We start from the raw sequence: 12912 nt of genomic DNA, 5'->3' as shown, positions 1-12912 counted from the left end.
AAAAAGGATATCTTTTAAGATCTCAAAAGCTTAATAGTAAACCTCCGGTCATTTCTGTTTTTAAAAAAATGGTTCAGTAAGTATTTGAGTCATTAGCTTCCTTGTGAGTTTCTTTAAGGAAGACTTATGCAATTAAGCAAGCCTTCAACAATTTTTTTAATAACGCGAGGATGTTTTTGCATAGTTTTTGCAATGTCCCAGCTAAAATTAGTAAACCAGCATCAATTGGGGGTTGAACCAGGAAAATCCTGGCCTGTGACTCGTCTGTTCATTGTTTAACTGGCTGAGCATTTGAAGGGGAATACGTCTAATTTGTATCCACATTGGTGTCCATATTTCATTAGAAAAAAATCTATAAGTCTTTTAGGTTTACTTCAAATCATTGCAATTAAGTTTGGGAAAGATGCTCAGACTTGTTACTTCTCGTGTGTTTATCATTAGTGTTGGTATGCAAGCATGGTTTGATTTTTTTAAAAGTGTGATGTTTATATTTTCACACTTCCCGGTCTTTGACACAATATAAAATGGAACATGAGGGAAAACTGGGTGCACAGAGATTTCCTTGGTGAATAGATCGTTCTGGGTTGAGAAAATAGGAGGTTATTACAGTAACACTGATTGCGTTGCGTTACCAATGACAATAGCGTAGCACTTAGGGTAAGTACTGCAGCTGAATGTTATAATCTATTAAGGACACAGCGAAGAGAATAAGCTAAATTGATTAAAACGTCAAATGAGGACGATTATTGGAGTGCAGCTCTTATTTAAATATGCCAAACTCAGCCACTATTTCTGAGGCCAAATGATTTAATTATCTAAATAAAATTGAAAATTCTGTTGAATATCTCCCAACATTTTACACCATGATTTGTGACATTATTTTTCCTTAGTTGCGACACATTCAACCTCGGGTCTTTATTGTCCCTAACCATGAAAAGGAATTTGATACATCATCGTTGTTTTAATCCATAGCTGAGCTTCCTTTAAAATTACGGTTTTATATGTTAATATATGACAAATGAGTTGAAGAAGCAATACAACATTATTTAACTCAGTATTGAACAGCTTAATTCAGTGGCTGCAATAAATTGCCGTACATGAATAGGGATGATGGCCTATGGATTTTTGTTGAGTTGGGATGACTCAGGAGCTCTATAAAAATGGCAGACGGGTCCCAATTCCAGAATTCCCGACCCAATCCCCAGGCTGTCTGACTTTTGGGAGTGCCTTTAAAGGGTAAAGGCTGGTTCCTGCCAAAACCCTGCAACCAGCAGTCCCGACCTGGCCTGCTCCATTGCGGAGATAGGCATGTCCTACTTCTCCACAATTTTCATGGAGTCATGCCAGGTTTTTGAAGAGTCATGGTTCACAACTCCTTTGAGGAGTCATGAATACTAATCTGCATGATAGCACCTTTAAAAAGATAAGTTCAAAAGGTGCCGTGCCTCCATGCCAAGCTCTGCCCTTCAACCTACCCCCATGGCCCATCTTGCCTCCTCTGCCAAGTCCTGCCCTTCCACCCAATCCCCCCCCCCACCCCACCATGGCCTCCCATACCCCAAATGAGAAGTGATGGCACTCCCATGCCCATTGACCCGTTATACACAGTATATAACCAATGAAACCTACAGTGACAGTTTGTAAAAAAGTAATTCATTCATTATTCTGCACTATACATATTAAAATTTTAAAAGTCATTTCACTTAGAAGGCAATAAAAGTGTCAATCGTCCAAACCCTTTAAAGTATCGATAACAAAACTGACAAACACTTGAAACCACTTAATCTTGTGTAAATAAACATTGTGAAATTGACCACAGAATTCGTAGAGCCTGAGCTGTCAATAAAGCAATGTTTTCTCTGGGGCACAGCTGTTTCAAAAAGCGTAATGGGTGCCTGGGCTCTCAACTAGGCCTCATTATGTAAGCATTGGAGTTATGAGGGCCCATAGGGGCTGGGTTTGTGGGGGGAATGAATGAGGTGGAATCTTTGGGACCTGGGGAGTGTTTGGAAGGTGAGCATGAGGGCTGGAGGGCATTTCTGTTTTTAGCATAAATGGGAAGAAGTCCGACAGCACAAAGTTGGGCCTTTTAAACCATCACCTCAACACCCGGCAGCCTCTGGGTCTTGCCTCCAGCCTGCATCCAACCCCTGGCAATGAAGATCCCACCTTTATGGCCACTCTCTCTCGAGGCGGTGGACCAAGCCAAGGATTTTCCTGATTCCCCCCTACCTACGTCAAGGATGAAAATTCAGGCCGATATGTTTATTTACAGCTCAATGGTAAATATCCATTATTTGGTTGATTTTACCTCCAAAAATTGAATTCTATTCGAGGCAAGATGATGTCTCTCCACCCCTAATTAATTATTCCTGTATTTTTTTTGAATGCCTTTGGATGGATATGATCTTCGTTCGGATGCATTGTTTCCTCATGTGATCTGCCAGACGGTTAGAAATCTCTGCAGCTTAATTTTTTTTCCAAGATTTAGGCATTGTGAGTGCCTTCCAATAATAAAGTCTCTTGACGTTTTCCTATTAGCATCTTCAGGAAATGATCAAATGATCAAGGGATCTACAGTGAAGGATTTTCTTGGGCCATTGTGATGTAATATGGTTGACATATTATGGGCATGTTTATTATGTAATTTTATTTGTTTTTTCCAGCCGTTTTAAGCATATGGAGCAGCTTTGGTGTAAAACTGTGCTGGAATAATATGATATACAACCGGCAGAATTTAATGTAATTGATGTAGGTTCAGCCAACCAGTCAGAGAATCAGTGGGCAAACCACGTCACCACTGGGGAGAAGGCCCAATCAGATTAATTGCCTCTCAGGCAATTAACTGGCTAGCTTTGGGCCTTCCCTGGGATCCAGGACCACGGGGGTGGAAATCCTGCCTGCTGAGAGCTGCCGCCCAATCAAAGACCAGCAGTGCTCCATTACAGGCAGAACCGCTGGGAGCGCTGGAAGCTGCCGGTAATGTAGCCAGGGAGAGGCCTAGTATCGCCAAGGGACCCAGGCCATAGGTGAGTGAGGGGGATTGTGGAGGAAGGGGAACACCGGAGATGGGGAGCAGGGAGGTTGGAGGCCAAGGCAGCGGGGTGTCTTTCAGTGGAAAGACACTTGCCCCCACGCCCCCAGTGCTGTGTCCCTTGATTGGACATGAAGTGTCTTTGAAAGAGGTACCTCCTGTCCCAAGAAAGCCACAGGCAAGCCTGACAGGGTTTGCCTCGCGGCCTTCTGGACGCACGGGAAAGTTGTGGCACTTGCATGTAATCCCTGAGCCAGCACTAAGTTCAAGTGGGCTCAGGAATAATTGAAGTCAATTGGCTCAATAGTCAGTCTAATTGACAACCTGCCCTGAGCAGGCGAGTTTTGGGCCCCGTCCCACCTCTAACTGAATCGTGAGAGTTTTTCCTGTGCCAGGAGACTGTGCAGCCTCTCCCGCGATTCAGTGGGCCCAGGCGCCATGTTTTCCATCGTGATGGGCTGCATTAAATCCATCCCTACATTTCTCAAACAATTAGGGCCTGACTTTTATTATGAATAATTGTTTATTAACTTAATAATTAATTTTATAACTAATTTATTCATTTTGATGAAAAGTTACATGAGGAAAAATTTACGGATAACTGCAATAGCCACAGCTGAAGGAAACATGGTGATACAATACAGCACCAACAAGCAGGCCTATAGAATCCACTGAATTCCCAATCTCAGTTGAATTGCTAAATGGCAGCTGCTCTCCTCTCCATGAGAGAAACAGTAACCTAGAGGGAAAGTCATGTCAAACTGCTCTCCTACCTCCTCATAGCCAGTTCATATCTTCACTAATGAGGTCCAACATTAGGTAGCTTGTTCATAAAGCCTACAGGGTATGTTTGCACTAGAAAAATATTTTTTAAGGAGAAAGATAAATAATGCATCATGAAAACTATCTCCCAAAGCTAACAAGGTTTTGAAAAATCAGGAATATAAAAGATTTGCATTGCACATTTCTTTGGCAGGTGGTCAAACAGATTTACTGATGATGGAAAGTTCATTAATCAAGAAAGCAGATTTACCTTGTTTGTATCATATATCAGAGTTAACCTAGTGTAACCACTTACAGTCGATGCAGAACAGTATGATGGCCACACACAATTGCAGAATGCAGTAAAATTAGTATGAACCTATTATTAAAGGTAATTAATGTGCTATGATAATCTCATGCTTGTTAACATTCTATCAATCTACTTGGCTTCGAATCCATTGAATGCAAACCTGCTTCAACCAGATAAAAGAGTTGTTAGCTCCTTCAATGGAAGAGTGGTGCAAATCTTTGGCTCCAAATAAACTTCAATGTGGTTCTTGAATTTCCATGGTTTCTGCAGAGAAGAGAAAATTATTAAATAGAAATTTATTTTGGATACCTGCCGTTCTCATCAGCTTGTTATTGGGAGGCTTATGACTAAGCTTCAGTCAGCTCATTTCTATCAAATAGATGAAGGGGACAAGACCAGGCTAGTTCACTATTGTTTTAGCATGAGTCAAAATTAAGTCCTAAATTGAAAACTGATGTCATGAAAATGAGATAATGAAAATTTACTAGTGAATAATTTTGTATTGGATGTTATTTAAAGCATCTCGTATGATTTTCTGCAAGATATTTCCTTTTCTAACATAAATAGCCAGGTAGTGAATATGTGCGCAAGTTACTCCTTTTCTGGAATTTTCCCAACCTCCCACCATGTGACCTTTAACAAGATGGCTGCTAATGGCAGAAGATTATGGGGAGACTACCTATTTGCAACTTCTGTATGAGAACAACTAACTTAAGGCTTCTTAAGTGAACGACATTGCCATCTTCTAATAGTGAAGTAACCCAGGTTGATATGAAAAACAGAACAGAAAACAGAACCAATTATTCAGCATAAGGCAGCATCTGTGGAGAGATGAAGGAGATCTATGGCTCTACATCATGATCAATGGCAGACTCTGTATTGTTTGTTGTTATATTTAATCTGTATCATTGCTTCCGAGCCATTATTTTGACACAGAATGAAGCTGCACTTAATTCTTGGCCATTTAGAGGGGTTTAAAACACAGTAATCTAATTATATTTTAACTTAAATTAAGTTGCACAATTGCAGAAAAACTATTATCATAAAAAAAGAAAATTCTAAGTCAAACTTAACAAAGTTTCTGATGGTAAACCAAAAGTCAATTCGAGCTGATGAATATGAAAAAGTGCTGAATGTTGCATTATGGAACAATATGTTGTGGAACCAACTAGGGAAAAAGCTATTTTAGATGCAGTATTCTGTAATGAGGCAGGATTAATTAATATCTTACAGTATAAGATCTGCTGGGAAAAATTGATCATAATACAATTGAGTTTCATATTAAGTTTGAAAGTAATAAACAAGAATTTTAAACGTCAACAAGGCCAATTACATAGGCATGAAAGGAGAGCTGGCAAAGGCTGATTGGGTAAGTAGACTAAAAGATATGACAATAAATAAGCAATGGCAAACATTCAAAGAAGCAATTCAACATGTTGAACAAAAATACATTCTATTAAAAAGCAAAAACCCAGCGAGAAAAATCTATCCATGGCTTCCTGAGCAAGTTGAGGATAGTATTAGATAAAAAAATGAGGCTTATAATGCTGCAAAGAATAGTAGTAAGCCTTAGGGTTGTGAGTATTTTAGAAACCAGGAAAGGGCTACCAAAAATTGATTAAAAAAGAAAAAAATAGAACATGAAAATAAACTAGCCAGGAATATTATAAGATCATAACAATAGGAGCAGGAGTAGGCCATTTTGTGCATTGAGCCTGCCCTGCCATTCAATGAGAGCATGGCTGATCTGATTGTGGCCTTAACTTTACCTTCCTGCCTCTACCCATTACCCTTAATTCCCTTGTCGATCAAAAATCTATCCGGCTCAGCCTTGAATATATTCAATTACCCAGCTTCCATTGCTCTCTGTGGAAGAGAATTCCAAAGACTAATGATTCTCTGAGGGAAGAAATTTCCCACTTCCTTCTTAAGTGAGAGGATCCTTATTTTTAAACAGTGCTCCCTAGTTCTAGGTTCCCCCACGAGAGGAAACGACCTCCAGGCATCTACCCGGTCAAGCCCCCCGAGAATCTTCTATGTTTTAATAAGTTCAACTTTCCTCATAAGACAACCACTTCATCCCAGGAATCAGCTCAGTGAAACTTTCCTGAACTGCATCCAATGCAAATATATCCTTCCTTAAGAAAAGAGTCGAAAACTGAACATAATACTGCAGTTGTGGTCTCACCAATGCTCTGAACAGCAAGAACTCCCTATTTAATACTCCATTCCCCTAGCATTAAAGGCCAACATTCCATTTGCCTTCCTAATTACTTGCTGTACCTGCAAGCCAATTCTTTGTGATTCATGTACAAGGACACCCAGATCCTCCTGTTTTGCAGCATCCTGCAGTCTCTCTCCATTTAAATAATATTCTGCTTTTCTATTCTTACTGGCAAAGTGGACAACGTTACATTTGCCTCACAGTATACTCCATCTGCCAATTTTTTGCCCATTCACTTAACCTATCTATATCCCTTTACAGACTATTAGGACAGCATTTTCCCCCTGTCGGGGGGGTTGTGCGGGAGAGGGTGTGAGCGGGCAAGTTCCCGATTGGCGCCCCCAGTTGGGGGCGTGCCACCATTTTATGTGGGTGGGCCAATTAAGGCCCGCCCAGCATGATGTCCACCAGGAAGCGCTATGCGGCCGGGGGGTGGGGTTTCCCTGAGCCAGAAGTGCTCTCTTTCACGCATGCGTGCCAAAGAGCACACAGATCTCCTTGAGGAAAGTGCTGCCTCAGGGAGAACAGTGTTACTTTTAAAAAGATAATAAAGGGTGAGAAAAATTTTATTGACATATCCCCTCATATGACACTGCCACATGAGCTGGGACATGTTAATTACTTTTGTTAAAAATGTAACACAAATTTTAAATCCCTCATGAAACCTCATCCCGCCCATGGATGGGGCAACAGTTTCCCCCCGTTGGGGGGGAAGTGCAGGAGCAGGCGCAGGGGAGCAGACCTCCGATTGGTGCTCCTGGTTGTGGGCATGCCGCCATTTTAGGTGGACGGGCCAATTAAGGCTCACCCAGTGTGATGTCCGCCAGGAAGCGCTATGCGCTTCCTGTGCGGATGGGGGGGGCGATTCCCTCAGCCGGGAGTGCGCTCTTTTGTGCATGTGTGTGAAAGAGCGCACAAATTTCCCTGAGGCAAATTGCTGCCTCAGGGAGATCGGCTCTGATTGAAAAGTTGAAATAAAGGTAATAAAAAATTTTCGCTGCCAAGTTCCCTCATGCGACACTGTCACATGAGTTGGGACATGTCCATAACTTTTATTTAAACATTTGATAAAAATTTAAATGCCCTCATGAAACCTCATCCCACCCGTGGATGAGGCTTCATGCTTTTTCTGAGGCTCACCTGGGCTCCCGGCCTGCCCGCCAAGCTTAAGGTTGGATGGGCAGATCCATTAATCATTTTAATTACCTTTTTAAAGGCCTTAATAGGCCGTTGACTGAGAATCTAAATGACGCAGGGTGATGTCAGGACGCACGTCCGATGTCACCCCGCGTCATTTTACAGGTTGGCGAGCAGACTCCGCCCCCCCCTCGCTGACCGGAAAATGCTGCCCTCAGTATCTTCCTCACAACTTTCACTGAATTACGTGTAATGGTGCCTTCCAGGTACATTTACAGCCTTCACCAGTCCTCCTCCTGCATCCCCCCCCTCCCCCCAACAAACTAGCAGTTCAGCTGCACGCAGCCGGCCCACGGGTGATTCTGGGGGGAGAAGTGTGTGTGGCAGGGTCTTTTGGGGCCTCATTGCAAGCACTCTCCCATGCACGCGGATCCTTCCTTTATCACACTCATCTCAATGCCCTGAGCATTTTGAATGCTGCCTGCTGGGGCTCTCTTTCAGTTGTCCATCTGAGCTGCCCTGCATCTCCACCCACTCACTGATCACACTCCCATTCAGCACCTCTGCCCACCCAACATGAGACACCTTTCGCTTTCGATTTTACAAGGTGATAGCTGTGAAGTATGTCTTAAGCTGCCCCATCCTTTCCCCTCCCCCAGTCACCCATGTCCTTTCCCCTATCACTATTGACCACCCGACATCATCTTCCACCTCTCCGTCATCACCTACCAGCTGGAACTGTTTTCTTTACAGGATGTCCAGGTGAATGTGCACATTCCCTGTCTTCCCAACAATCCCACTCCCATTTACATCGACCTCCCCGACTTCCTCCTTCCTGTCTCCAGGGTCCCTGTCTGCCTCTGAGTCCCCACCAACCACCCTCGCCGTCGCTTCTACCACTACCATCACACTCTCACCCTCCCATGCTACTGGCTCACTCTGCTCTCTTTCATCCTCAACATTTCCTCCTACTACACCCACCATCATTTCGCTCCTCAGGATGCAGTCATCGACTTCACAGACCCCTCCCTTGCATGTTCACCTGGACATCCCCCCTCCCCCCTTACTCCTTTTTCCACCCTTATCCTTCCTCCCCCTAACTCCTTCCTGCCCCTGAACTCCTTCCCCCCATGAACTCCTCCCTCCTCCCGAATCCTCCCCCCCTCTGAACTTCTTTCCTTACATCTTCCTCCCCCGTTACACCTAGCTCCTCAGTTGCTGTATTCTCCTTCTTTGCACCCTCCATGTTCCCTCCCCGCCTCCCAACCTCACTGCCCCCCACCTGCCCCCCACCCCGGTACACCTTCTTCTCCCAGTCAAACATAGACCTTCTTCTGCACCCCCTCAACAATCATCGATAGAAGACCATGGCCAAGACACTGATGTCCCAAAGCAGACCCCAGACATCAGTGATGACCTTCCACTTTCCGTGAGCTGCTTCGCGGCAGAGCCATGTCCATCAGAATCTACCCAGCATGTGATGCAAGTGTCCCTCCAGGGTTTGGTAGCTGTCAGGCTCCAGTATCTTCTGCTCCTCGCAAGTCCGCGATGTGAGCAAGGCCCTAACGGTAAGTCCCGACTTCTACACGTCACACTTGTCAAAGACTTGTTCTGGGTTGGCATATTTTACTGCCAATGTGGGCAGTAAATTTGATGAAGGGGGATGATTCCAGTGGGTAAGGCTTATAACGTGGTGCAGAAGTATTAAAATCATGTTCCCGGCGTGTGGTGGTGGGAAAGGTGACCCACCATTGACGGGTGGAGCGGACGACTGCAAGTTGGCTTTACAACGTCGTGAAACTGATTTTTGGCCTTCCCGTCATATTATCAGCCACAATGCCCGACACCAATGGGGACAGAAAATACCAGCCAATACATTTACTGGTTCCCCTTTATCCACCCTGCTTGTCACATCTTCAAAGAATACAATTTCTCTTCACCTCTTTCCAGAAAGTGCAACCAGTTTCATTCTCACACACAATCACAGAATAAAATGAATTAAATATGAACTGTTATTATGATAATTAATTTTATGGTAATAATATGCTAACCTTATACCAAAATAACTTGCTTGATATTTACTGAAACCTGAAACTTATTTGGCTGGCACATCGAGCTCCTGGATTTATATGGTTGCAGATTTCTCTCTGAGACATCGTGTTCCATCATCATTGTTACTGTGTTTGCTATGCTGGATGCCACATTTGGAAAGGACTGTGATACAGTTAAACTGCTGACTTGTTGCTGAGCACAGTTGTTTTGACTTGCAGCGCTCTATTAAAACTGTTCTATTAATTTAGTAAAACTTGACACTACACTCGCGTAAACAGCAGCTGGCATCTAAGACATGGTGCACAAACTGTTTTCTAATCTGAGTTTTCTTCTTTAGAAAACAAATTCTGGTAAATTGTTTTTCAATCTGCTAGTCATTTTGATGGAGGGCTATTCTCTATCTATAATATGTACATCAGTAAGGTTCTTTATTATCTATAAAGGTACTATATAAACTTGTTGTTTGATTAGTCTTAACGTTCTAACATCATTGAGAGTGTATTTAATATTCCATTAATTACAGCAGCTCATTTTACAAATTACAGTATTAAATTTTAAACATAGATTTATTTTTCTACAAGCTGTTTAGTTTGTATCATTTCATACATATTTAATTCCAGAGACATATGTGTACTAACCTGACAAATATATATCTTCTCTTATTTGACAAGTGGCTTACATATAATTACTTGCAGTAGTATATTATTTATGAAGGTAATATGTGCATATACACGCAAGCACATGCAGATATGGCAGAGGATGATTGTTTGAATGAGGAGGCTGGTGGGGTGAAAAGTGAGGACAAGGGGAACCCTATCATGGCTCTGGGAGGGAGAGGAAGGGTGAGAGCAGAAGTGCGGGGAATGGGTCTGACACAGTTGAGGGTGCTGTCATCATTAATGATTGGTCCAGGAGGAGGGATTTGTTTCTAACAACAAAACAGATTCATGGCTTTGTGGTGAAGCATAGCCTTTGCAGTCATTGCTTGAGGAGCCATGTGAAGTAACTTGCACCCGTTGATTGGGGGGGCTTGAACACGTGGGCAGAGGTAGGAGGCCACCAATTGCACCTGTGTCATCTAGCATTTCTGCAGTGGCCCTGATGATCTTCCTGGACCTTCTCAAAATTGAGGAACAGGAGGAGGAAAAGTTTGGATTCTCTCTTTCTATGATGCATCAGTAGTGACTTTAATTAAGGTTGAACATTTTTATAACAATTCAGGTTTCATTGTATGATGCACTTTATTTAAAGGCACAATTACATTATTCACACATTTTCTTACTTCCAATCATGCAACATGTTAACTAACAACAATAGAACCTTGAGATCAACCCCTATACCTAACAGAAATGAAGTCAGAGGGGGGCAGATTTGTTTTTGTGAAGCCGCTTCAGCGATAACAATGAGGAACGTTGCACGGGTCACACAGGGGACTGGCCTGTGATGCTGCCTGCCCCAGTGAATTGACATGAATCAAATCCCTCAGGTGATGATAGACATCCAGAAGCTGGAAGTGCTAGCCACCAGCCAACCATCCAGTTTTAAGATGAAAGGCAATTGGTAAAGAAAGGAGTACATTGAGTGCATCAGTGATTAAGGAAAATGAATATAACAAGAGTTTAATAAAAAGATAAACACATGCTTTGTGTGTTCTTGCAAAATAATAAATCAAAAACTAAAAGTAGCATTTAAATTGAGTGCAGAATGAAATGTGAAATTCCAACATATATAGCAACAGACAAATAATGATCAGAAGTTGGATCCAATAAACCTCCACATGGTTAGCTTCACAATGAAGTGACACATTCATCAGTGTTTTGTCAATCACAGCAGCATTGGATAATTCCACACGAGGATCTAGGGGCTGAATTTTACATCCTATGGGCGGGCGCGCATCTGACACGAGCGGGTGCAAAATCGCGCAAGAAAATGTTGGGCCAGCTTCCTGATGTCATTGCGCACCTGTGCGATATTTTGCTCAGTGTTCGCATGCAAAAGCCAGAAGTGCACCCGCTGATAATTAAGTGGGCAATTAAGCCCATTAATGGCGCAATTGTCTCTGACCAACCTTGCGGTTGGTGGATGGGTGAATCGACCAGGTGGCCTTTGCATTTTTCACCAAATCTCATCCAAGGGCGAGATCAAATTTCCTTTATGAAATAAAATAATTAAAAATATCTGTGAGCAGAATTTTTATCAGCTACATTTTCAGGTGATCGATTGTGATGCATGGGCTTTTTTTTTGCAGCTTTTTAAACCTTTATTTTCACATTTTCAGGTCTGCAGCTCCCTGAGGCAGCTGTCTGTCTTCAGGGAGTTTTCTCGCAGCGCTCACCCACGCCCACGGAAATGTCATCGCCCTCTCTCTTTCCGCCCCCACCCTGGCAGCGCTGAGCTTTTCAGCTCGCGTTTCAGGCTGACTGGCCGTTAATTGGCCAGCCAGCACGAAATTGCAGTTAGGTGTCGATCGCAGTTGGGGGCCCGTTTCCCAACCACTCCCAGGCCCACTGATCGTGCACGCCCATCAAAGGTAAAATTCAGGCCCTAGACTGAGCAAATGCTGATGAATAAGCCTAACACATAGCACTAGATATGAGCATCTAGGACTTAACAATTGATGGTACAATGCATTTAACCTGTCTAAGTCCTATTGTACAAGTGCTTAGTTGTTGATGAAGTTTTGGGATTTGGGGCCATAACAATTGAAAGTTAGTTCTGATATGATAACACACAGTCACATATTCAGGACTCAGTTGTCTCCCTGATTAGTTTCTGCTAGAACTGCGAGGGTGAAGTGATGGACTTGCCCCTGAGGCCTGATATTCTATTAATTTAGCTCCAGATATAGTCCTGCTAGCCAATGTACAGTCAGGTAGAATTATCCTGGCTGGTAAAACAAGTAGCAGCATTCCTGCCAGCATATCCAGCTTCAGAGAGAAGGAGAAGTAAAGCTAGGAAAGAGATTTAAATGTAAGGAGGGGAATTTTAAATTTGAGGCATTGTCAGTTCAATTAGGTCGGCAAGGATAGGGGTGACAGATAGGCAGGGCAGAGTATTGTTACCATTCATTTGATCATAACTTCTGTTTGCAACATTGCAGGAGATTTACTAGTGATTCCACATTTTTTGATAAATAATTGCAACCATACTGAAAAGAAGAGCAACTTTAAATTCCAAAAATTCCAAATACAACTGTTAACATTCTGACAGATGCAATCTTTTTGGACCCTCAGTTAAATACGTGCAACCAACACCTGGAGCTTACAATGGTTCTGATTTTCATGTGCGCAGCAGGCAGGTGGTGGACGGAGTGATAACAGCCAGTGGGAGGCCCTATCGATTTTGGTGATCAACACTTGCTCGCTATTGGTGATAATCATACTGTTCTGCATA

At 42.9% G+C, this 12912-nt stretch overlaps 1 long non-coding RNA gene across 1 annotated transcript in view; it reads left to right on the top strand.

Annotated features, from left to right (window-relative positions):
• The first annotated feature begins 524 nt into the window (after positions 1-524).
• LOC144680345 (uncharacterized) overlaps positions 525-12912 on the top strand; it is an 81263-nt gene continuing 68875 nt past the window's right edge. Inside the window, exon 1 of the long non-coding RNA XR_013576541.1 lies at positions 525-657. This is a non-coding gene — a long non-coding RNA (uncharacterized LOC144680345). The remainder of the gene's footprint in view (positions 658-12912) is intronic.

This window comes from Cetorhinus maximus, chromosome 5 (genome assembly GCF_964194155.1).
Source record: "Cetorhinus maximus chromosome 5, sCetMax3.hap1.1, whole genome shotgun sequence".
Classification (NCBI taxonomy): domain Eukaryota; kingdom Metazoa; phylum Chordata; class Chondrichthyes; order Lamniformes; family Cetorhinidae; genus Cetorhinus; species Cetorhinus maximus.
This window is presented reverse-complemented; position numbering and strand designations above follow the sequence as displayed.